Below are 25,482 nucleotides of genomic sequence, written 5' to 3'. Positions count from 1 at the left end.
AGTCATAGAAAAAGAAGGTAAAATAGACATTGAAAGAATTCATCAATCACTTATTGAAAGGACTCCTAAAAGCAAAACCCCAAGAAATATAATGGCCAAATGCCAGAACTTTCAGATGAAGGAAAAAATAGTGCAAGCGGCTAGAAAAACACAACTCAAATATAGAGGAGCCAGAATAAGGATTACCCAGGATCTGGCAGCATCCATATTAAAAGATCGAAGGGCTTGGAATATCATATTCTGAAAGGCTAAGGAACTCGGTATGCAACCAAAAATAACTTACCCATCCAGAATGAGCATCTTTTTCCAGGGAAGAAGATGGTCATTCAATGAAATAAGTGAATTTCACCTATTTTTGATGAAAAAGCCAGAACTTAACAAAAAGTTTGATTTACAAATATAGAACTCAAGAGAAATCTAAAAAAGTAAAAAGAAATCTTGGGAACTGTATTTCTGCTATAAAGATGTATAAAGAATACATGTATACCTTGTTCTAGAAACTAGAAGTAGAAAGGACATTGTACCAGAAAAAATGTAAAGTGGGGGTACTACATCTTACAAAGAGGCAAAATAAACCTATTATATCTGAGAGAAAGAATGGAGGGGGATGAATATAGTGGGTATCTTACTGCCATCAGTATTGGCTTTAAGAGAAAAATTTTAGACATATGCAATTTATGGTGAAACTTCTCCCACTTCATTGAAAACTGAGAAGGGAAAAGTGAAAAGGGAAGGAATGAGCTAAGCGGAAGGGAATACAGAAACTGTGAGGAAAAGTGGTAAGATAGGGGGAGGAATTCTAAGATGGGGGAAGGGATACTAAAAAGGGAGGGCTTGCTTGAGAAGCAAGTGGTGCTCACAAGCTTAATACTGGGAAGGGGGGAAAGGGGAAAGAAGGGAGAAAAGCATATACAGGAGTTAACAAGATGGCAAGTAATACAGAATTGCCAATTTTAACCATAAATGTGAATGGGGTAAACTCCCCCATAAAGAGGAAGCAGTTAGCAGAATGGATTAAAAGCCAGAATCCTACAATATGTTGTTTACAGGAAACACACCTGAAAGAGGGAGATACATGCAGAGTAAAGGTAAAAGGTTGGAGCAAAATCTACTATGCTTCAGGTGAAGTCAAAAAAGCAGGGGTAGCCATCCTGATCTCAGATCAAGCTAAAGCAAAAATTGATCTAATTAAAAGAGATAAGGAAGGGCATTATATCTTGCTAAAGGGTAGCATAGATAAGGAATCAATATCAATATTAAAAATATATGCACCAACTGCTGTAACATCTAAATTCTTAAAAGAGAAATTAAGTGATCTGCAAGAAGAAATAGACAGCAAAACTATAATAGTGGGAGATCTCAACCTTGTACTCTCAGAATTAGATAAAGCAAACCACAAAAATAAATAAGAAGTCAAAGAGGTAAATAGAATACTAGAAAAGTTAGATATGATAGATCTCTGAAGAAAACAGAAAGGAGTATACTTTCTTTTCAGCAGTTCACAAAACTTATGCAAAAATTGACCATATATTAGGACATAAAAACCTCAAACTCAAATGTAGTAAAGCAGAAATAGTAAATGCAACCTTTTCAGATGACGATGCAATGAAAATTACATTCAACAAAAAGCCAGGGGAAAGTAGAACAAAAAAAAAATTGGAAACTAATCTCATACTAAAGAATGATTGGGTGAAAGAGCAAATCATAGACATAATTAATAACTTCACCCAAGAAAACGATAATAATGAGACATCATACCAAAATATGTGGGATGCAGCCAAAGTGGTAATAAGGGGAAATTTCATATCTCTAGAGTCCTACTTGCATAAAATAGAAAAAGTGAAGGTCAATGAATTGGGCTTGTAACTAAAAATGCTAGAAAAAGAACAAATTAAAACCCCCCACTCAAACACTAAACTTGAAATTTTAAAAATAAAAGGAGAGATCAATAAAATTGAAAGTAAAAAAAAAAAACTTGAATTAATTAATAAAACTAAGAGTTGGTTCTATGAAAAAATCAACAAAATAGACAAACCTTTAGTAAATCTGATTAAAAAAAGGAAAGAGTAAAATCAAATTGTTTGTCTTAAAAATGAAAAGGGAGAACTCACCTCTAATGAAGAAGAAATTAGAGCAATAATTAGGAATTATTTTGCCCAACTTTATGCCAATAAATTCGACAACTTAAATGAAATGGAAGAATGTTTTGAGTTCAAATGTTGGAGTTCTTGTTCTTCTCAAAACTCAGCCGGTTTAGCTTAGAGCCCTCCGAATGTCTCCAAATCCAAAGGTTCTGTCCTTCAGCCTCTGCCTCTGCTTTCTTCAGCCTCAACCAACACAGGGATGGAATGAATCTCTTGTCTCCTTCACTTGGGGCTCAGCTAGATTTCTGGTGAGTCTTTCAGACCAGCTTGGTCTCAGTGGGGGAAGTGCAGGAGCCCAGCCACTAACTACAGTGGTGTGAGATGAAGATGAATCTGGTTGTCCACTGAACTCTCCACTCATAGCTTTATCCTTTGAAAACTCTTCGTCTGTCACCAGCCAGCCAAGTGGAATATATTCTGCCTTGCCTCGGAAAGAGGGCTTCTGGCGTAATTCTGCAGAAATCCGTCAAAGTGCTCTCTGTCTGCACCAGAGTCGCTCCTCTCGAGTCCAGCTGAACTCTCCTCTGCGACCAGCCAGCCAAGAGGAAAAAATGTATTCTGGAATGGCTCTCTCGCCTTATATGTGAATCTTCTGAGAGAATGGGATTATGGGTTTTATCCCATAGAGCTCTCTGGCCCAAAGAGCTTTAAGGGAGGTGTGAACTCCCTTGAAGTTAGAAAGTTTAATTTGTGAAGCTTGGCATACTTGTGAACTCCAATGAGTAAAGGTGTGAACACAAGCCTTGTATTAATTAGTTCTACTTAGTTCCTTGTTTCAGGTTCTGCCCAAAACATCTGCTTGTAAGATTAGATCAACTCTAATTAGTTAGCAGTTAGTAAGGATTCCAACAGAAGAATACCTTCAAAAATATAGCTTCCCTAGATTAACAGAGGAAGATGTAAATATCCTAAACAATCCCATCTTAGAAAAAGAAATAAAACAAGCTATTAACCACCTCCCTAAGAAAAAATGCCCAGGACCAGGTGGATTTATTTCTGAATTCTACCAAAGATTTAAAGAACAATTAACTCCAATGCTATATAAACTATTTGAAAAAATAGGGATTGAAGGACACAGACATGGTACTGATACCTAAACCAGGTAATCTGAAAACAGAGAAAGGAAATTATAGACCAAACTCCATATTGAATATTGATGCTAAAATCTTAAATAAAATAAAACATTAACAAAAAGATTACAGAAAATCATCCCCAGGATAATAACATTATGACCAAGTAGGATTTATACCAGGAATGCAGGGCTGGTTCAATATTAGGAAAACTATTAGCATAATCAACTATATCAATAACCAAAGAAACAAAAACTATATAATCATCTCAATAAATGCAGAAAAAGCATTTGATAAAATCCAACATCCATTCCTAATAAAAACACCTGAGAGTATAGGAATAAGTGGGCTTTTCCTTAAAATAGTCAGGAGCATATATTTAAAACCATCAGTAAGCATCATATGCAATGGGGAAAAACTAGAACCTTTCCCAGTAGGATCTGGAGTGAAGCAAGGTTGCCCACTATCACCATTATTATTCAATATTGTATTAGAAACACTAGCCTCTGCAATAAGAGTTGAGAAAGCAATTAAAGGAATTAGAGTAGGCAATGAGGAAACCAAACTATCACTCTTTGCAGCTGATATGATAGTATACCTAGAGAACCCAGAGATTCTACTAAACAGCTATTTGAAATAATTCATAACTTTAGCAAAGTAGCAGGATACAAAATAAATCCCCATAAATTCTCAGCATTTTTATACATCACCAACAAAATCCAACAGCAAGAGATACAAAGAGAAATTCCATTCAAAATAACTGTTGACAGCATAAAATATTTGGGAATCTATCTACCAAAGGAAAGTCAGGAATTATATGAGCAAAATTACAAAAAAACTTTTCACACAAAGAAATCAGACTTAAATAATTGGAAAAATATTAAGTGTTCTTGGATAGGCCGAGCGAATATAATAAAGATGACAATACTCACTAAACTAATCTATTTATTTAGTGCTATACCGCTCAGACTTCCAAGAAAATATTTTAATGACCTAGAAAAAATAGCAACAAAATTCATATGAAATAATAAAAGTTTGAGAATCTCAAGGGAATTAATGAAAAAAAAAATCAAATGAAGATGGCCTAGCTGTACCTGATCTAAAACTATATTTTAAAGCAGCACTCACCAAAACCCTTTGGTATTGAGTAAGAAATAGATTAGTTGATCAGTGGAATAGGTTAGGTTCACAAGACAGAATAGTCCATTATAGTAATCTAGTGTTTGACAAACCTTAAGATCCTAACTTTTGGGATAAGAATTCATTATTTGACAAAAACTGCTTGGATAACTAGAAATCAGTATGGCAGAAATTAGGCATTGACACACACTTAACATCGTATACCCAGATAAGATCAAAATAGGTCCATGATTTAGGCATAAAGAATGAGATTATAAATAAATTAGAGGAACATAGGATAGTTTATTTCTCAGACTTGTGGAGGAGAAAGAAATTTGTGACCAAAGATGAACTAGAGACCATTACTGATCACAAAATAGAAAATTTTGATTATATCAAATTAAAAAGCCTTTGTACAAATGAAACTAATGCAAACAAGATTAGAAGGGAAGAACCAAACTGGGAAAACATTTTCATAGTTAAAGGTTCTGATAAAGGCATCATTTCTAAAATATATAGAGAATTAACTCTAATTTATAAGAAATCAAACCATTCTCCAATTGATAAATGGTCAAAGGATATGAACAGACAATTCTCAGACTAAGAAATTGAAACTATTTAAAGACATATGCAAATATGCTCCAAATCATTATTAACCAGAGAAATGCAAATTAAGACAACTCTGAGATACCACTACACACCTGTCAGATTGGCTAAGATGACAGGAAAAAATAATGATGAATGTTGGAGGGGATGCGGGAAAACTGGGACACTGATGCATTGTTGGTGGAGTTGTGAACGAATCCAACCATTCTGGAGAGCAATCTGGAATTATCCCCAAAAAGTTATCAAACTGTGCATACCCTTTGATCCAGTAGTGTTACTACTGGGCTTATATCCCAAAGAAATACTAAAGAAGGGAAAGGGACCTGTATGTGCCAAAATATTTGTGGCAGTCCTGTTTGTAGTGACTAGAAGCTGGAAAATGAATGGCTGCCCATCAATTGGAGAATGGTTGGGTAAATTATAGTATATGAATGTTATGGAATATTATTGTTGTGTAATAAATGACCAGCAGGATGAATACAGAGAGGCTTGGAGAGACTTATATGAACCAGGTGAAATGAGTAGAACCAGGAGATCATTCTATACTTCAACAACAATACCCTATGAGGATGTATTCTGATGGAAGTGGATTTGTTTGACAAAGAGACCTAACTCAGTTTCAATTGATAAAAGATGGACAGAAGCAGCTACATCCAAAGAAAGAACCCTGGGAAATGAATGTAAACTGTTTGCATTTTGTTTTTTCTTCCCAGGGTTATTTCTACCTTCTGAATCCAATTATTTCTGTGCAACTAGAGAACTGTTTGGTTGTGCACACAAATATTGAATCTAGGAAATACTGGGACATATTTAACATATATCGGACTGCTTGCCATCTGATAGAAGGGGTGGAGGGAGGGAGGAGAAAAATCGGAACAGAAGTAAGTGCAAGGGATAATGTAAAAAATTACTCAGGCATGGGTTCTATCAATAAAACGTTATTATAAAAAAAATAGGAGTTTAGTACTCTACCCTCCATTAATCCAATCAAAAGGAAGAGCTGATTAGAGAGGTGGTGTCAATCCAGGCTTAAGTTAATAGGATGGTGAGATTGGAGCTAATGAGGGTAACTAGATTCTTATTGTTGAGAGTTGAAATCAGGTTGAGCAAGAGATAGTAGAGTGAAATCTTGGGCTAAAATTCCACTGACAGATTTATGACCATTTATTGACAAGTCACTTAATTTATCATCATTTTGATCATCTGTAAAATGGAAATAACAATGCTTTGTAAATTTGACATTTTCTCTGCCCTCACCCTTGTCTGCCTGTTTTGGCATTTAAAACTCTCTGCATTAATCATACATTTCCTCCAGGAATTTTTGTAACCCTGGATTCCTCCATCATATTTCTCTTCAACTAACTACTTTTCAGTATCTGACTCTTAAATTCTTTGAGAGTTGATATTAATTTCATTTTTGTCTATTTTTTGCTTCATTATGTTCCTCACTCATTCAAAATGATTGAATTCTTGATTTCAGCTCTGCATTTTCATACTGATATTTTCTCTTTTAAATCCTTGAGAAATAGCCAATAGATGTAATGGAAATTATTTACTCTGAGCATTCTGTTATTCCTGCTGCATTTATATACTGACTGGACTAGGAGATCCTGAAACTCTATTCTCTTCTTTTTTTCTCTGACTATAAATAGCAATATTTATCTTGGTGGTAATTAGCTCGAAATTCAAACTCTTCCATGCCTGGAGGCTCATTTCCTCATTGTAAAGTAGCCTACTACTTTTTATTGCATACTCCATGTTTCACTTAGGGCTGTGAATAGTGAAGATGAAAATTAGGCCTCTCCCTATCCCTTGCCTTAAGAAATTTAAACTTCATTATGTGACTATAATTTTCAAGATAGAAAAAAAAATGTATGGCTGAATTGTAGCATTCAGTATTTGGACAAGTATGTCTGAACATTTCTGGGCATTTTGTAGAAAGCTGCCACAAACAATTATGAAAGAGGGCAAAGGAAGGCATTTAACCAAGTCAAACAAGCATAGCAGAGCAACACACACACACACACACACACACACACACACACACTCACATGTGCACATGTTTTTTCCTTAATCACCTCAAAGAACTTATTCTTGATTTCCATGTTGTATATCTAAAGTAAGAATTAGTTCATAAATAATTGCTAAAGAAATATTAACACCTATGTTTGATAACTCTATAGAAATTTGGGCTTTTTTCTTCTTTACATTTAGCTTTTATTTTATTAAAGGAGAAGAGCTTTCAATTCAAAGTGAGATACTTTTTAAGCCTAAGGCATTTAAGGAAGTCAGCCAGAGAGATCTTTGATACCATTTGAGAGCCAGCCTGAAGCACAGCAACAGCATAAGTAATAGACCCATTGAGAGGCTTGTATTAGTGGCAATAGCAACAACAGCAACTTTGTGAGCTCTCAGCACAGAAATGCTAAGGGATCAAAATATCACTGTGACCCTTTTCTGGCACTGGATGCTGTTAAGTGGTTGATAATTCTATTGTCCATAAACATTTCTGTGTGGTGATTTCAGGGTAGAGAGGAGTACTTATAGTTGGTTGCAAGGCAGAAAAGTTCCTGGTCATAGTCCCAAGACAGAAAGGAGTGATAATTCTTTCAGCTGCAGGAGAAAAGGTGACTTTCCTATGTAAAGACTAGAACACAGAAAAAGAAAGGAATGACCACTCCTCTCCCCACATTACACTGTCTTGGAAGTACCAAAACTCACATCCCCCCCAAATTAGGTCTGAAAATAACAGCACAAAAAACCTGAATCTTGAGATATTGCCTTTCCATTTCTAGGTAAGCACTGCCCAACTTTAACATAAAATTTAAAGTCAAGAAATAGACTGGATAATTGAGTAAAAACCAAAATATTAATGAGATCATTTAAACTACTATGGTGGCAAGGAATACCAGGATAAATTCAGAAGAAGAAAATGATATAAAAATAATTACAAGTAAAGCCTCAGAGAAAAATGCTAATTAGATCCAATAACAATGAGAATTCCTGAAAGAGTTATCAAAAGAGATGAGTGTAGAGGGAAATTGGAAAAAGAAATGAGAACAATTTAAAATTATACACTGAAGAGATATTGTGGATCTGTGTTGGTATAGAGTCCCATTGATGAAAGTTCCTTTTCCAATTAATGAAAGTTCCTTTTCCAATTAAATCATATGATGTACAGACTAAAAATGCATAATATAGTTTAAAACAAAACAAAACAAAACAAAATATGTAGCATATATTGCATTTTAAGTACAAGAGAATCAGATTCATACATGAAATAGACAAAATTCCTTTTTTTTTTTTTGCCATAGGGAATTCCATATTACTCAAAAGAGTAGCTTTACCTGGAAACAGATGACATTTATATGGTTTTCAAATATATGTTGTGGCTAAGACCCCAACAATAAATTTTTTCAAATCAAATAAAGTCTCCCCAGTTGAACAAATTGCTGAGTTTCTCAGTCAATCAACAGGATCTATTGTATACACAATTAGGACACACAAAAAATTTTAGGCTTAAGTCAAGTGATCATTTCAGGGGTAAATAATCTGGGAATTTGCTGATTGAATGTACCACATTTTTCACTGTTTAAGTAAATGGAAAAAAAATCCCTGGATTTCTTGTCTGAGAATATAAATATGTGAGGGACAAAATAAATAGTCTTCAGAGAAATATATTTTAAAAGGGTATGGATGAATGAAAGGGTTCTTCTACTGGATTGTATGTTATCTGAAATTATTGAGAAGAAATCTTCTAATAAAGACATCTAAATAAATATTTCTGTGTGCTGATTTAAAAATAGTTGGTATTTATACAGCATATTAAGTTTTATAGAATTCCAATAAATTAGCATGTTAATAGCATGAAAGATGAATTAGATGGATAAGTGAAAGGTGAAACAAACAAAACTAAGACTTCACATAACTTAGTGATTGAAGAGTAAGTAGAAGAGAAGGGTTAGATAAAGAAAAGACTGGAAAGAGAAAATCTCCAGGCCTTGGTGATGTTTAGAAGAGTGGAGTAGAAGGCAGTAATAAATCAAAGATAATACCATGCTGGTTTATATAAAAACTGAATGTTGTTACTCACAGAAACCTTGATGTGAGAAATTCAGTGTCCAAATAAACAAAAAGCAAACAAAAGTTTCTTCATTTGGTAACTTTCATTCTGTGTCTTTGTCCTAGTATTTCCATAGATACCCTTAAATATAAGGTATGTAAAACATTCAGCGTTTGGAGAAATAAAGAGATTATTCAGATCCCCTCTCTTTGCCCAAGTCAATTTGGCATTTTCAAGAATTTTCAAAGGAAGGCAAACTTACAGATTATTCCTTTTTTAAAGCAAAACCTTCGTTGTCTATTCCTATCAATTCCTTACTTCTACTGTATAAGATTTCTATTCCTAAGTCTCTTCTGAATATTGTTCAGGCATTATTTCTCATTCTTTCTTGATTTCAAACTGTTTTAGAAACACACAGAATAATCAAGGTGCAATATGAGAAGAAAATTTTCTGGTTTTCAGCGCTCTAAATAGATTCTTTAAAAATATGCAAAGTGAAAGAAATGACTCTCAAAATTGTGCTTAAGGTAATTCTTAAAATTTGCTGGTGAAGTAAGACAGCATAGACTAAGAAATGTCCACTTTTGTTTGAGGAAAAGAAAACCTAATCCCTCATGAAAATATAAAAACGTTTATCCCCAGCTCTACTTTTTGAAAAGCACGTTGGTATAGTTAGTCAGAGATATAACTGGTTGGAAGAATAAACAGAATTCTTCTGCCCTTATTTTCATGGGAAATAACACAGTCAATAGCACATCTTGAGCCTTGAAATATGGTTCCAAAAGATAGGTCTATTCTGTATTGTCTGTGAAAAAGCCTACATGTTAAGTTGCTCTGTAGATGGAAACATTGCATCAGTTAGCTGACCAGTGTTATGTTTTTTGTTTGTTTGTTTGTTTTGTTTTGTTTATTCCTCTTGACCATCATCTTAACTTCAAATAAACAAATGTGGAATAATTGACTGAAATAAAGAATAATGAGTTTTATACATTGTATTTTTTTTTCTTTTTCATCTTGAAGTCTAAATTGTTTAAATTGAATCCTCTTAAATGATTAAGTATTTTGGTGCATCAAAGACACTATAATTATAGTAGAACATTATTACTCTGAATCCTAGCTTTACCCTCTTACTAACTACTCTCTTACTAGCTGTATCATCTTAAGCAAGCTATTATTTTCTGGGCCTAAGTTTCCTTATCAGTAACATAAAGGAACTAGATTAGGTGTTTCTAAGGTGGGTTCCAGCCCTTAGGATTTGTGGTTATAATGACTGTACTGCCTAAATTATAGAGTGGTCCTGAGATATCATTGCTATTTTGAAAGATTTAAAAAGTGAATTTCAATATATTTTTTTTATTTTGTGGTTAAAACACATGATAGGGATGATACAAAAAGATTAGTTTTCTCTTTATACATATACAAATACATATGTATTTATATGTAGATACATAAATAGGTTATATATAGTAGGTATTTTCATACAGATTATGTGTATATGATTATATATTTGTATGTATAATTTTATTATCTACCAAATAGTATTATCAACATAAAATCTTATTCTATACCAAGGTATACTTCTGAGCATTTTACTTTACAGTATATAGATACCTGCATTATCTGGACTAGTTCTCTGGAGGATCTTGGTACCAGCCCAAGTCCTTGGTCAGAAAAGGAATGTTGAGACAGGGACCTAAGTGGCTGGTCATGTATGGAGTTCATTTCTTTCAAGTTCTCTCAGCCTTAATTATTTTAGTACAATTAGATCACCATGGTACACTGAGCATTGCTAACTTTAGTACCATTACATCACTACAGCAAACTGCACATGTGCTAACTATAAGCATCCTGCTATTATTATGTAAATGCATCTTTAAGGCATTCCCCCCCAACCCTCTGCCACTTCTCAGGAATGCTAAGATACTCCCCAGTGGAAATGAGAACTGAACCAGACATTGTCAGCAGGTTCCCTCTGGGCTGAAAGTTCTCATACCTCACCCAGAGTTCCTCCACTGTCTGTGGCTCTCTACAGATACCTAAGGGAAAGGAGATGAGAAGACAACCAAATATATACTTGTATTTGTCTAGTTGAATGAATTGTGTTGTTTGAAATAAGATCTGTGGTTTGCCAGGGTATCATTTATAAGTAGTTGCACTCAGATTTTCTAGCTGAATACCAGGGAACCTACTATTCATCTCAGTGGCCTTAAAAAGCTATTTGATATTTTGGCAAGGTGACACCTGGCTTCCCTAGAGAATGTATGGAAAACACATCCCTAGGATAAGTTCCTTTTATACATCTTCTATATGTCAGTAGATGACAGTCCAAAAGATAGAGAGTAAGTCTGTTGATCTGTACCTATAGGAGTTAAAAGATCCACATAATCAGTTGACTGTGAATTCTCTGAATAGTGGAATTAAATATTGGGAGTCAAGTATGAATGCCCAAAGACCACATGCTGCAAGAAAATGGGAAACTATAGCTAAAATGTGGCCACATATGACAAAGTATATGTCATTCTATCCTAATATTCCTAATCTCTGCTGAGAGATCAGAAGAAAATCAAAAATTATAAACTATAAAAACTATAAAAGCTGCAAATCACTATCTATATGATTTATTAAATATTTTCTCAGGTTTTATGATTTATTATGATCCTGTTAGGAACATTTATGACAGACCCCAATATTTTCTTCTCCCAATTCTATCTCCCTGTGTTATCTAATGATCAGGACAATTGTGAAGGAAAATTGAGACCCATATAGGCCTAAGTAGTGCTAGAATTATGAGTGGAAAAGAGGGATAGGTAATATAAATAATGGGAGGATAGAATGTCTAGTGCTTAATAACTGTTTTGAAGTGTGGAATAAAAGACACTAATAAGTAAAAAATGGAACTATGGTTTTAAACAATAATGGATAATAGCTGGGTAGAAGTAGGTAATATATTGTGTGGACCAGATCCATTTGTGCATATCCAGTTGAGTGAACTGTGCTGCCTGAAATCAGACTCTATGATTTGCCAGGATATTTCATATCAGTAGTTATAGACTCTAGTTGACTGCCAGAAATCTACTGTACATATCAGTGTTCTCAGTTAGCTGCTTGGTATTTTTATAAGCTGGAATAACATTGGAACCATTCTTTATGAAGTATGCTCTAAAACTATGTTTTGATTTTGCAACATTTGTTTCTACAAATAATCCCCCATTCAACCCTCCAACACAAAATCATCATGAAATGAAACTATTGCTCTAAAATGTAGAATACATAGAGTGTTCTGTAAAATATGACCTTTAGATAATGTTATTAAATTTTATTGTTCTTATGATAATTAATTATAACAATTATTCTATGTGAACTTTATATAAATTGATGCTTAAATTTCTTATAATAAAGAAAATGGGAAACTATAGCTAAAATGTGGCCATATATGACAAAGTATATGTCATTCTATCCTAATACTCCTCATCTCTACTGAGAGAATAGAAGAATGCCTAATTATCAGTCTTCCATAAGTGTTGTTTGTCTTTTATTTACAAAGAATCAAGTTTATTTTAATAATATTAAAATTATTATAATTGTATTTAGTGTGCTATTTTATTTTTAGCTCATACAAATCTTCCTGTTTCTTAATGGACTTAATATTCTATTACATTCATTTACCACAGATACATGTTTCCCAAATTATGAAAATCCACTTTATATAATTCTTTGCTATCACCAAAATTGTCGAAAGGTATATTATGAAATTTTCTTTATGTTTTTGAACACTCAGATCACAAACCCAGTTAAAGGATAGTTGGATCAAATGACACAAGTAATTCAGTCCCTTTCCATCTGTAAATTCCAGTTTTTTTTTTCTGGAATATTTGGACTAATACATTAGTTTGTTATTTTTCCCTCAAATGTTGAAAGTTATCTTTTTATCCAACATTAACATTTTTTAGAGTGTGAAGTGAAACCACAAAGTTATTTTAATGCACAATTTTCTTATTAGTGAGTTATAACACATTGTTTATACTTATTAATAGTTTGTATTTCTATAGAAAACTTTTTATTCACATTGTTTTACTATTTATATACTCAGGAATGGATCTTGGCCTTAACAAATTGTGTCCACTAAGGAACTCTTGGTGAAGTTGTGAACTAAAACAATACTCTGCAGATCAATTTGGGACTATCCCAAAGGACTGTAAAACTCTGTACACCCTGTTACTCAGCAACATCACTACTAGCTTTGTTTTACAAAGAAGTCAAAGTAAATGGAAAAAGTTGTGCATGTAAAAAATATGGCAGCTCATTTTGTAGAGACAAAGAATTGGATATTGAAGTTTTGCCCATTGATTGAGAAGTAACTCAATGAGTTTTGGTATATGATTGTCATGGAATACAATTGTGGTATAAGAAATGAAAAGTAGGATGATTTCAGGAAAAAAAAAACTTTGAAGAACTTATATGAACTGTTGCAAAATGGAGTAAGCAGAGACAGAGATCACATGTATTGCATGTACATATAGATAGTAGAGCCATTTTGTATGATGATAAATGCTAAAAAACTTAAATATTCTCAGCAACACAATAATGTAAGACAATTCCAAAAGCTTTATTAAAAAAAATTTACCCACTTTCAGAAAAAGGACTCATGGAGTCTGAAAGCAGATTCAAACATACTTAAAAAAACAAACAAACACATTCTTTATTTTTCCTTTTTTACCCTTTATTTTAGTCTGTGTTCTCTTTTGCAAAATAACTATTATGGAAATATATTTTTTTATGACTGCATATATACAATCCACTTCAAAGTGCTTGCCTTCTCAAGGGGAAAAGAAGAGAAAGTGAGGGAATTTAGAACTCAAAAATTATAAAAAACAAATGTTCAAAAATTGTTTTTACATATAGCTGAAAAAATAAAATAAAAACTTTAAGTTACTATATCATATCATATTCATATATATTTTGGTTATTACATTTTTATCCCTGATACTTCCCTACATGATAATTCATTATTCCATTCACACCACACAGATTTTTTTTTACTTTGGATAATTGAAATTATCTATTTCATCTTATATGAATAACTCCCTTGTTTTGGTTAAAGATAACTGTCCCCTGCCCCAATTATAAAGTGATAGGGAAATCCTTCTGTTCTCTATTTTTTCTTTATTTAATTTTTATTATCATGTTTGATATCTGTTTGATACTTATTATAGTAAGTGGTATAAAATGCTGCTTAAAAAACTACATTTTTTTCTTCATAATGCTTTTGCTTCACCTCCACCACCCTCCAATGGTTGTCAAATAAATAAAATTTCTTTATTAATTAGTATGAGACTTATAAAATTTTTACTCTCCTTTGTATAGTAGTATTCATTTTTCCCCCTCATCTGCTATAACTTTTATTCCCTTAAATGGATTTATGTCTCAGTTATTTCTACTGTAGTAAGACTTTCACAATAGGATTAATATGATATTAAATTATGAATTAATTTCATTAGAATCATTTTAGTATATCATCATAGTCTAATAATTATTTCATATCCCAATTATTTGTCTTTGTTTCTACAAGTTTTTGCAACTGAATTTACATTATGTCATTTTTTCTTGATAGTTTGGTTCTCAGATTGTTTACACATTTTAAAATTATTTTTGAATGAAATTTTTCTTTCCATCATTTTCTTGTAGTTCAACTTAAATAATGAATAGCAATCCTAAATTTATTTATAGATTTACTTTTTTAGTTTCTACTTTACTGAATTTTAAAATTTAATTTAATTTAATTTTGGTTATATTTTAAATACTTATCAGTCTCTCTCCTTTCCTAATTACCTTGCCACCCTGCACTAGAGAAAGCCTCCATTTGACACATATAGAGAGAAAGATAGATAGATTGGTATGTGTATATATATACACACATATATGTATGTAAAACATGTTATACAAACTAGTTTATCATTTCTTTTCTCTAGAAGTGAATAGCATCTTCCATCAAAAGTCATTTGTGATTTAAGTATTTATAATATTCAGAATAACAAGCATTAATAGTTTTTTTTTTTTAAATTACTGTTACTGTGCACAGTGTTATCTTGGTTCAATTCACTTTACTCTTCATTATTTTATGCAAGTCTTTCCAAATTTTTGTGCATTCATTCTTTTCATCATTTCTTACAGCACAATAGTATTCCATCACAATTATATATCATAACTTGCTTAGCTCTTCCCTAATTATTGGGCATCTCTTCAATTTCCAGTTTTTCATCTGCAAAGAGAGTAATTATAAATATTTTTGATTATATAGATTGTTTTTCTTTCCTTCTGATTATCTTGGGAAACAAACCTAATAGTAGTCTCTGAGTCAAAGGGTGCACAAGATTTTATAACTCTTAGCCAGAGTTTCAGGTTTCTCTCAGAAATGGTTGGTCAGTTCAAAATTCCACCAAAAGTATATGAGAGTCCAATTTTTTTGACATCTTTCCAGCATTTGTAATTTTTCCATTCTATTATTTTAGCCAAGTTGATACCTGAGATACCATCTCAGTTGTTTTGTTTTTTTTTTAATTTGCATTCCTCTAATCAATAATGATTTTGAGAATTTTATAAATGAGTATATAGTTTTGATTTTGTTATCTAAGATCTGCCTGTTTATATCCTTTGATCATTTATCAATTAGGAAATGAGTCATAGTCTTAGAAATTTAAAAAAAAAACATTCTCTATAGACTTGACATATGAGACTTTTATCTGAAAAACTGTTAATAACACTCCCCCCTCCCCAACAAATCTGTTCCCTTAGCTATTTTCTTTCTGGTTGTCTGCAATTTTCTAATGTTATCATGTCTGAAAATATGGATAATTTTTCTCCTTTTAGATATTTATAATGTTTAATAGTTGTAGTCAGCTTTTTTTAATTGTACCAACTAAAAATGGAGAGAATGATATCCTTGATGACCTCAATTTTAAGTAACCATATGGACTGAAAGGTGGCCATGAAGCTTCTCTCAATATTCATTAAAAGATAGCTTTTGTGAGAGAGGGAGATACATATGGAAATTTTTTATAGATAATTCTCTACAGATTTTTATAAACCTTATAAAAATCTATAGATAGATCAATGTCTTTGTAATCTATCTCCTAGGGAAGTAGGTTTGGTTAATAGAAAGTCCTGGAAATCTTCACTTCATTGAATGTCCTTTTTTTTTTTTAGTTCAGTATTAAAAGATATTTTTTGCTGGATATGATATTTTTGGCAGCAGGACTAGGTTTTTTTTTTTTTTTTTTTTACTATTGGCAGATTATTTCAGGACCTGCTTTTTTTTTTTGTTTTTTTGTTTTTTGTTTTTTTGTTTTTATTGTAGCTGTTGATAAGTCCTGTACAATTCTGATTGTAACTCCAACATATTTGAATTATATTTTTGTTTCTTGAAAAATTTATTCTTTGATTTGAGGGTTTCAAGATTTGGCAATGATGTACTTATATGTTTTCCACAAAGGATTTTTTTGAGATGATTTGTGGATTTTTATCTATTTCTACTTTCCCATCATTCTTTATCACTCTAGGACAGTTTTGGGGATTATATCTTGCATTATTGTGTCAAGGTCCTTTTTTGGTCACAACTTTCAAGCAATACAATCATTTTTATATTTTCTCTTCTTTATCTGTTCTCTAGATTTGTTATTGTTCTTGTAAGAGGTTTCACATTCTGTTCTACTTTTTCATTCTTTATAATTTGTTATGTTATTTCTTGTTCTCTTATAGCTTCACTAGCTTCCTCTTGCCTAACTCTAATTTTCTTTATTCGTTTCTTTCTTTTTTTAAAAATAGCTTTTTATTTACAAGTTATATGCATGGGTAATTTTACATCATTGGCAATTGCCAAACCTTTTGTTCCAATTTTTCCCCTCCTTCCCCCCACTCTCCCCTAGATGGCAGGATGACCCAATACATGATAAATATATTAAAGTATAAATTAAATACAAAATAAGTATACATGTCCAAACTGTTATTTTGCTGTACAAAAAGAATCGGACTCTGAAATATTGTACAATTAGCCTGTGAAGGAAATAAACAATGCAAGCAGGCAAAAATATAAGGATTGGGAATTCAATGTAATGGTTCTTAGTCATATCCCAGAGTTCTTTCACTTGGTGTAGCTGGTTTAGTTCATTACTGCTCCATTAGAACTGATTTGGCTCATCTCATTGCTGAAGATGGCCAGGTCTATCAGAATTGATCATCATATAGTATTGTGGTTGATGTATATAATGATCTTCTGGTCCTACTCATTTCACTCAGCATCAGTTCATGTAAGTCTCTCCAGGCCTTTCTGAAATCATCCTGTTGGTCATTTCTTACCAAAAAAATAATATTTCATAATATTAATATACCACAATTTATTCAGCCATTCTCCAACTGATGGACTTCCACTGAGTTTCCATTTTCTGGCCACAACAAAGAGGGCTGCCACAAACATTCTTGTACATACAAGTCCCTTTCCCTTCTTTAAGATCTCTTTGAGATATAAGCCCAGTAGTAACACTGTTGGATCAAAAGGTATGTACAGTTTGATAACTTTTTGAGCAGAGTTCCACATTGCTCTCCAGAATGGTTGGATGTATTCACAATTCCACCAACAATGTATTAGTGTCCCTGGTTTCCCACATTCCCTCCAACATTGCGCATTAGCTTTCCTTGTCATTCTAGCCAGTCTGACAGGTGTGTAGTAGTATCTCAGAGTTGCCTTAATTTGACTTTCTCTGATTAATAATGACTTGGAGCATCTTTTATGGCTAGAAATAGTTTCAATTTCTTCATCTGAGAATTGTCTGTTCATATCCTTTGCCCATCTGTCAATGGGAGAATGGCTTGATTTCTTATAAATTAGAGTCAGTTCTCTATATATTTTGGAAATGAGGCCATTCTCAGAACCTTTAACTGTGAAGATGTTTTCCCAGTTTGTTGCTTCCCTTCTAATCTTATTTGCATTAGTTTTGTTTGTACAAAGGCTTTTTAATTTGATATAATCACAATTTTCTATTTTGTGATCAGTAATGGTCTCTAGTTCTTCTTTGATCATAAATTCCTTCCTTTACCACAGATCTAAGAGGTAAACTATCCTATTCTCTTCCAATTTATTTATAATCTCATTCTTTATGCATAGGTCACAAACCCATTTTGACCTTATCTTGGTGTATGGTGTTAAGTGTTGGTCAATGCCTAGTTTTTGCCATACTGATTTCCAATTTTCCCAGCAATTTTTATCAAATAATGCATTCTTATCCCCAAAACTGGGGTCTTTGGGTTTGTCAAACACTAAATTATTAAATTTATTGGTTGTTTTGTCCTTTGAACCTAACCTATCCCATTGATCAACTAGTCTATTTCTTAGCCAATACCAGATAGTTTTGGTAACTGCTGCTTTATAATATAATTTTAGATCTGGTACAGCTAGTTCACTTTCATTTGATTTTTTTTTTCATTAGTTCCCTTGAAATTCTTGACCTTTTGTTTTTCCATATAAACTTTGTTGTTATTTTTTTCTAGATCATTAAAATAATTTTTTTTGAGAGACTGGTATAGCGCTAAATAAATAGATTAGTTTAGGTAGTATTGTCATCTTTATTATATTTGCTCACTCAATCCAAGAGCATTGAATATTTTTCCAATTGGTTAGATCACAATTAATTTGTGTGGAAAGTGTTTTGTAGTTTTGCTCATAAAGTTTCTGATTTTCCCTTGGCAGACAGATTCGTAAATATTTTATACAATCAGTAGTTACTTCAAATGGAATTTCTCTTTGTAACTCTGACTGTAGGATTTTGTTATTGATATATAAGAATGCTGATGACTTATGTGGCTTTATGTTGTATCCTGCAACTTTGCTAACGGTGTGGATTGTTTCTAATAACTTCCTACTAGAATCTCTGGGGTTCCCTAAGTATACCATTGTATCATCAGCAAAGAGTGATAATTTGGTTTCTTCACTGCCTATTCTAATTCCTTTAATCTCTTTCTCAACTCTTATTGCCAGAGCTAGCATTTCTATATACAATATGAAATAGTCATGGTGATAGTGGGCAACCTTGTTTCACTCCTGATCTTACTGGGAATGGTTGCAGTTTGTCCCCGTTACATATGATGCTTACTGCTGGTTTTAAATAGATGCTACTGATTATTTTAAGGGAAAGTCCATTTATTCCTATACTCTCAAGTGTTTTTAATAGGAATGGATATTGGATTTCACCAAATGCTTTTTCTGCATCTATTGAGATGATCATGTGGTTTTTGTTTTTTTGGTTATAAATATAGCCAATTATACTGATACTTTCCCTAATATTGAACCAGCCCTGCATTCCTGGTATAAATCCTACTTGGTCATAGTGTACTATCCTGGGGATGATTTTCTGTAATCTTTTTGCTAATATCTTATTTACAATTTTGGCATCAATATTCATTAGGGAGATTGGTCTATAATTTTCTTTCTCTGTTTTCAACTTACCTGGTTTAGATATCAGTACCATGTCTGTTTCATAAAAGGAATTTGCTAGGACTCTTTCATTCCTAATTTTTTCAAATAGTTTATACAGCATTGGGGCTAATTGTTCTTTGAATGTTTGGTAGAATTTACATGTAAATCCATCTGTTCCCTGGGATTTTTTTTTAGGGAGTTGATTAATAGCTTGTTCTATTTCTTTTTCTGAAATGGGACTATTTAAGCAATTTACTTCCTAGTCTGATAATCTGGGAAGCTCATATTTTTGGAGGTAGTCATCCATTTCACTTAGGTTATCAAATTTATTGGCATAAAGTTGGGCAAAGTAACCCCTTATTATTTCTTTAATTTCCTCTTAATTGGTGGAAAGTTCTCCCTTTTCATTTTTAAGACTACTAATTTGATTTTCCTCTCTCCTTTTTCTCATCAGACTTACCAAAGGTTTATCAATTTTATTGTTTTTTTTTTCCTTAAAACCAACTCTTAGTTTTATTTATTAGTTCCATACTTTTTTTTTTTACTTTCTATATGATTAATTTCTCCTTTTAATTTTAAAATTTCAAGTTTAGTAATTGATTGGGGGTTTTTAATTTGGTCTTTTTCTAGCTTTTTAAGTTCCAGGCCCAATTCATTGATCTTCTCTTTCTCTATTTTATTCAAATAAGCCTCTAAGTATATACAATTTCCCCTTATTACCGCTTTGGCTGCATCCCATAAATTTTGGTATGATGTCTCACCATTGTCATTATCTTGAGTGAAATTATTAATTGTGTCTATAATTTGCTGTTTCATCCAATCATTCTTTAAAATAAAATTATTTAGTTTCCACTTACTTTTTGGTCTATTTACAACTAACTTTTTGTTGAATGTAGTTTTTACTGCACTGTGATCTGAAAAGAAAGCATTTACTCTTTCTGCCTTCCTGCATTTAATTTTGAGGTCTTTATGTCCTAATATATGGGCATTTTTTGTGTAGGTTCCATGAACTGCTGAGAAGAAAGTATACTCCTTTCTGTCACCATTCAATTTTCCCCAGAGATCTATCATACCTAATTTTTCTAATATTCTATTTACCTCTTTAATTTCTTTCTTATTAGTTTTGTGATTTGATTTATCTAAATCTGAGAGTGCAAGATTGAGATTTCCCACTATTATAGTTTTGCTGTCTATTTCTTCTCACAACTCTCTTAACTTCTCCTTTAGGAAGTTAGATGCTATACCCCTTGGTGCATATATGTTTAATACTGATATTGCTTCATTGTCTATAGTATCCTTTAGCAAGATATAGTTTCTTTCCTTATCTCTTTTAATTAGATCAATTTTTGCTTTTGCTTGATCTGAGATAATGATGGCTACCCCTGCTTTTTTGACTTTACCTGAAGCCTTGTAGATTCTGCTCCAGCCTTTTACCTTTACTCTGTCTGTATCTCCCTCCTGTTTAAATGTGTTTCCTCCAAACAACATATTGTAGGTTCTGACTTTTGATCCAGTCTGCTATCAGCCTCCTCTTTATGGGAGAATTCATCCCATTCACATTTATGGTTAAAATTAGTAATTGTGTATTTCCTGCCATCCTAATATACCCAGATGATGCTTTTCTTCTTCTTTCCCTCCTTTCCCCTTTCTTTAGTAATCAAACTTATTGGATCCCACTTGCGTCCCGCAGTTCTCCCTCTTTAGTATTCCTCCCTCCTCCTTTTGAATCCCTTTCCCTTTCTTGTACCCTTCCCTTATTACTCTTTTTCCTTTTCCCTTTTCCTCTCCCACTTTTTAATGACGTGAGAGAAGAATCTCTGTAAAACAAATATGTCAATTATTTCCTCTTTGGGCCAACTCTGATAAAAGTAGGATTCAAACAATTCCTCCCCCTCTCTAAATTCCCTCAGATATGATAGGTTTCCTTTGCCTCATCATCACATATAGTTTCCTTCTTTTTATTTCCCCTTTTCCCTTTTTCTGACACCATCTCCTTTCCATTTCTACTTCCTTTTTTTTTATATTTTATCAGTAAAATCAAATTATACATATGGTTTTTATGTATGTCCACAAAAGAAATACAGTTCTCAAGAGTTCCTTTTACCTTTTTCTACTTCTCTTGAGTCCTGTTTTTGGATATCATTTTTTTTTTGTTTAAGTCTGGTTTTTTCCTTAGAAACAAATGGAATTCCTTTGTTTCATTAAATGTCCATCTTCTTCCATGGGAAAAATACTCAGCTTAGCTGGGTAGTTATTCTTGGCTGCATTCCAAGTTCTTTTGCCTTTCGGAATATCTGATTCCAGGCCCTTCGATCCTTCAATGTTGAGGCAGCCAGATCTTGCATGACCCTTATTGTGGCATCTCGGTATTTGAAATGTTTTTTCCTGGCTGCTTGTAAAATTTTTACTTTGGTCTGAAAATTCTGAAGTTTGGCCACAATATTCCTTGGAGTTTTTATTTTAGGGTCTTTTTCAGAAGGTGTTTGATGAATTCTTTCAATGCCTATTTTATCTTCTGGTTCTGTTACTTCTGGGCAGTACTCTTTGATGATTTCCTGTAAAATAGTATCTAGGCTCTTTTTTTTTTTTTCATCATAATTTTTGGTAGTCCAATGATTCTCAGGTTATCTCTCCTAGATCTATTTTCCAGGTCTGTTTTTTTTTCTAAGTAAATATTTGACATTTATTTCCAATCTTTCATTTTTTTTGTTTTTGCTTGACTGATTCTTGATGTCTCAATGAATCAGTCATTTCTATTTGTTCATTTCTGATTTTTAGTGAATTATTTTCTTCAGTAGTTTTTTTTTTTTTAACTTCTTTTTGTATATGTCCAATTGAGTTTTTAAAAGAATTGTTTTGCTCTATGGAATTTTTTTCCATTTCACTAATGGTTTTTTTTTTTTTCCCCAATTCACAAATTCTGTTTCCTTGCACTTCTTGAGAGTTTTTTACCTTTTCTAATTCACATTTCAGGAAGTTGTTTTCTTTTTCCACTTTATGAAATTTTTCTTTTAGTGAGTTATATGCCTTTTCTGTATTCTCTTGCATAGCTTCTATTTCCTTTCTCCATTTTTCTTCTAGTTCTCTTTTAAAGTTTTTAGTAGTCTCTTCTAGGAGAGCCTTTTGTATTGGGGACCAACAATTATCTGGAGACTGTCTGCTATTATTCTCTTTAGGGTTGAAAAGGTGTTCTCTTTCTATATAGAAACTATCAATCATCCTTTTGGTTTTTTTACTTGTTTACATGCTTTTGTTAAAGCATGTAGGGTCTCCCTTCAGAGCCAGGTGGTTACCACCTTCCTCTGCAGATCAGTGAAAGATCTATGGAAGGGTAGCTGTCCTACCAACCTGCTACAAAAAGCAGTGAGGTACTGGAGTGCTCTGGGAAGGAGTAGGGCTGAGCTGGGAAAGTGCCCTGCAAAGAACCCATTGTATGAGATAACTACTGCCCTGGGGCTAGATGCTGAGCAGTGAGAGTTTCACTACCCCAAGCCAAATCCTGCTCTGGGCTGCAGGTATTAGCAGTTGAGCTGTGAATGGATTTACTGGGACTGGAAGTGTCTACCCAGGAAGCATAATCTGCTGAGGAAGTTCTTTTGCTCAAGGCTGAGCCCCCCACTGTGCCGATTATAGGCTGCCCAAGCTGTGCCCTCCTGCCCATGCAGATTTATAAATACCCCTTCAAAAGCCTGGAACTGCAGGATGTGGCTGCATGGCTGTGTTACAATCTGCCTGAGTCACTTCTGGGTTTGAGTGATACAGCCAGATCTCGTTAGGTTCTGGCAGTTTTAGAGTACCCTCTGTCTTTGGCTTTAATTTCTCTGCCAGTTTACTGTTTTGTAGTCAAGGCAGAGCAGTTAGTCTATAGCAGAATCATCTCTATAACTTCTCTAGCCACAGAGATCACCCCCACCCCTGGTCTGCTCAGGATGCTAGTCTTTCACTGCCTGCGCTAGTCTGTTCCTGGCCCCTCAGGACAAACCTTTACTGGTGATCTTCGAGATTGACTTTGGCTGGTAAGTTGTAGTGCTTCTAGTCTTCATGAATTTAAGTAATGAAGAGCTATATTTGAGGCTGAATTAAATAGTTGGTTATGAGGGAAATGAGAGGAGCTTAGAAAGTTGGGAGTGCCTTCTCCGTCATCTTGGATCCGCCCATAATTTCGTTTTTTATGCCTAAATCATGGAACCATTTTGATCTTATCTTGGTATACGGTAATAAGTGTGGGTCAATGCATAATTTCTGCCATACTGATTTCCAGTTATCCCAGCAGTTTTTATCAAATAATGAATTCTTATCCCAAAAGTTAGAATCTTTGGGTTTGTCAAACACTAGATTGCTATAGTTGACTATTCTGTGAGCCTAACCTATTTCACTGATCAACTAATCTATTTCTTAGCCAATACCAAAGGATTTTGGTGACTGCTGCTTTATAATATAGTTTTAGATCAGATACAGCGAGGCCACCTTCATTTGATTTGTTTTTTCATTAATTCCTTTGAGATTCTCAACCTTTTATTATTCCATATGAATTATGTTGTTATTTTTTCTAGATCATTAAAATATTTTCTTGTAAGTCTGATTGGTATAGCACTAAATAAATAGATTAGTTTAGGGAGTATTGTCATCTTTATTATATTCACTTGGCCTATCCAAGAGCACTTAATATTTTTCCAATTATTTAAGTCTGACTTTCTTTGTGTGGAAACTTTTTTATAATTTCACTGATATAATTCCTGACTTTCCTTTGGTAGATAGATACCCAAATATTTTATGCTGTCTACAGTTATTTTGAATGGAATTTCTCTTTGTATCTCTTTCTGTTGGATTTTGTTGGTGATGTATAAAAATGCTGAGAATTTATGGGGATTTATTTTGTATCCTGATACTTTGTTAAAGTTATGAATGATTTCTAATAGCTTTTTAGTAGAATCTCTGGGTTTCTCTAGGTATATCAACATATCATCTGCAAAGAGTGATAGTTTAATTTCCTCATTGCCTACTCTAATTCCTTTAATCTCTTTCTTGACTCTTATTGCAGAGGCTAGTGTTTCTAATACAATATTGAATAATAATGGTGATAGTGGGCAACCTTGCTTCACTCCAGGTCTTACTGGGAAAGGTTCCAGTTTTTCCCCATTGCATATGATGCTTACTGATGGTTTTAAATATATGCTCCTGACTATTTTAGGGAAAAGTCCATTTATTCCTATACTCTCAAGTGTTTTTATTAGGAATGGATTCTGCATCTATTGAGATGATCATATGGTTTTTGTTTGTTTGATTATTGATATAGTCAATTATGCTAATAGTTTTCCTAATATTGAAACAGCCCTGCATTCCTGGTATAAATCCTACTTGGTCATAGTTTATTATCCTGGGGATGATTTTCTGTAATCTTTTTGTTAATATTTTATTTAAGCTTTTAGCATCAATATTCATTAAGGAGATTGGTCTATAATTTTCTTTCTCTGTTTTCAGCCTACCTGGTTTAGGTATCATTACCATGTCTGTGTCATAAAAGGAGTTTGGTAGGACTCCTTCCATCCCTATTTTTTTAAATGGTTTATATAGCATTGGAGTTAATTGTTCTTTAAATCTTTGGTAGAATTCACATGTAAATGCATCTGGTCCTGGAGATTTTTTCTTAGGGAGTTGGTTAATAGTTTGTTCTATTTATTTTTTCTGAGATGGAACTATTTAGGATATTTACTTCTTCCTTTGTCTGTTTGGGCAAGTTATATTTTTGAAGGTATTCTTCTATTTCTTTTAAGTTATCGAATTTATTGGTATAAAGTTGGGCAAAATAATTCCTAATTATTGCTCTAATTTCCTCTTCATTAGTGGCAAGTTCTCCCTTTTCATTTTTAAGACTAACAATTTGATTTTCCTCTTTCCTTTTTTTAATGAGATTTACTAAGGGTTTGTATATTTTGTTGGTTTTTTCATAGAACCATCTCTTAGTTTTATTAATTATTTCAATAGCTTTTTACTTTCAATTTTATTGATCTCTCC

Source organism: Antechinus flavipes, chromosome 3 (assembly GCF_016432865.1).
Source record: "Antechinus flavipes isolate AdamAnt ecotype Samford, QLD, Australia chromosome 3, AdamAnt_v2, whole genome shotgun sequence".
NCBI lineage: Eukaryota > Metazoa > Chordata > Mammalia > Dasyuromorphia > Dasyuridae > Antechinus > Antechinus flavipes.
Note: the sequence above shows the minus strand (reverse complement) of the source record.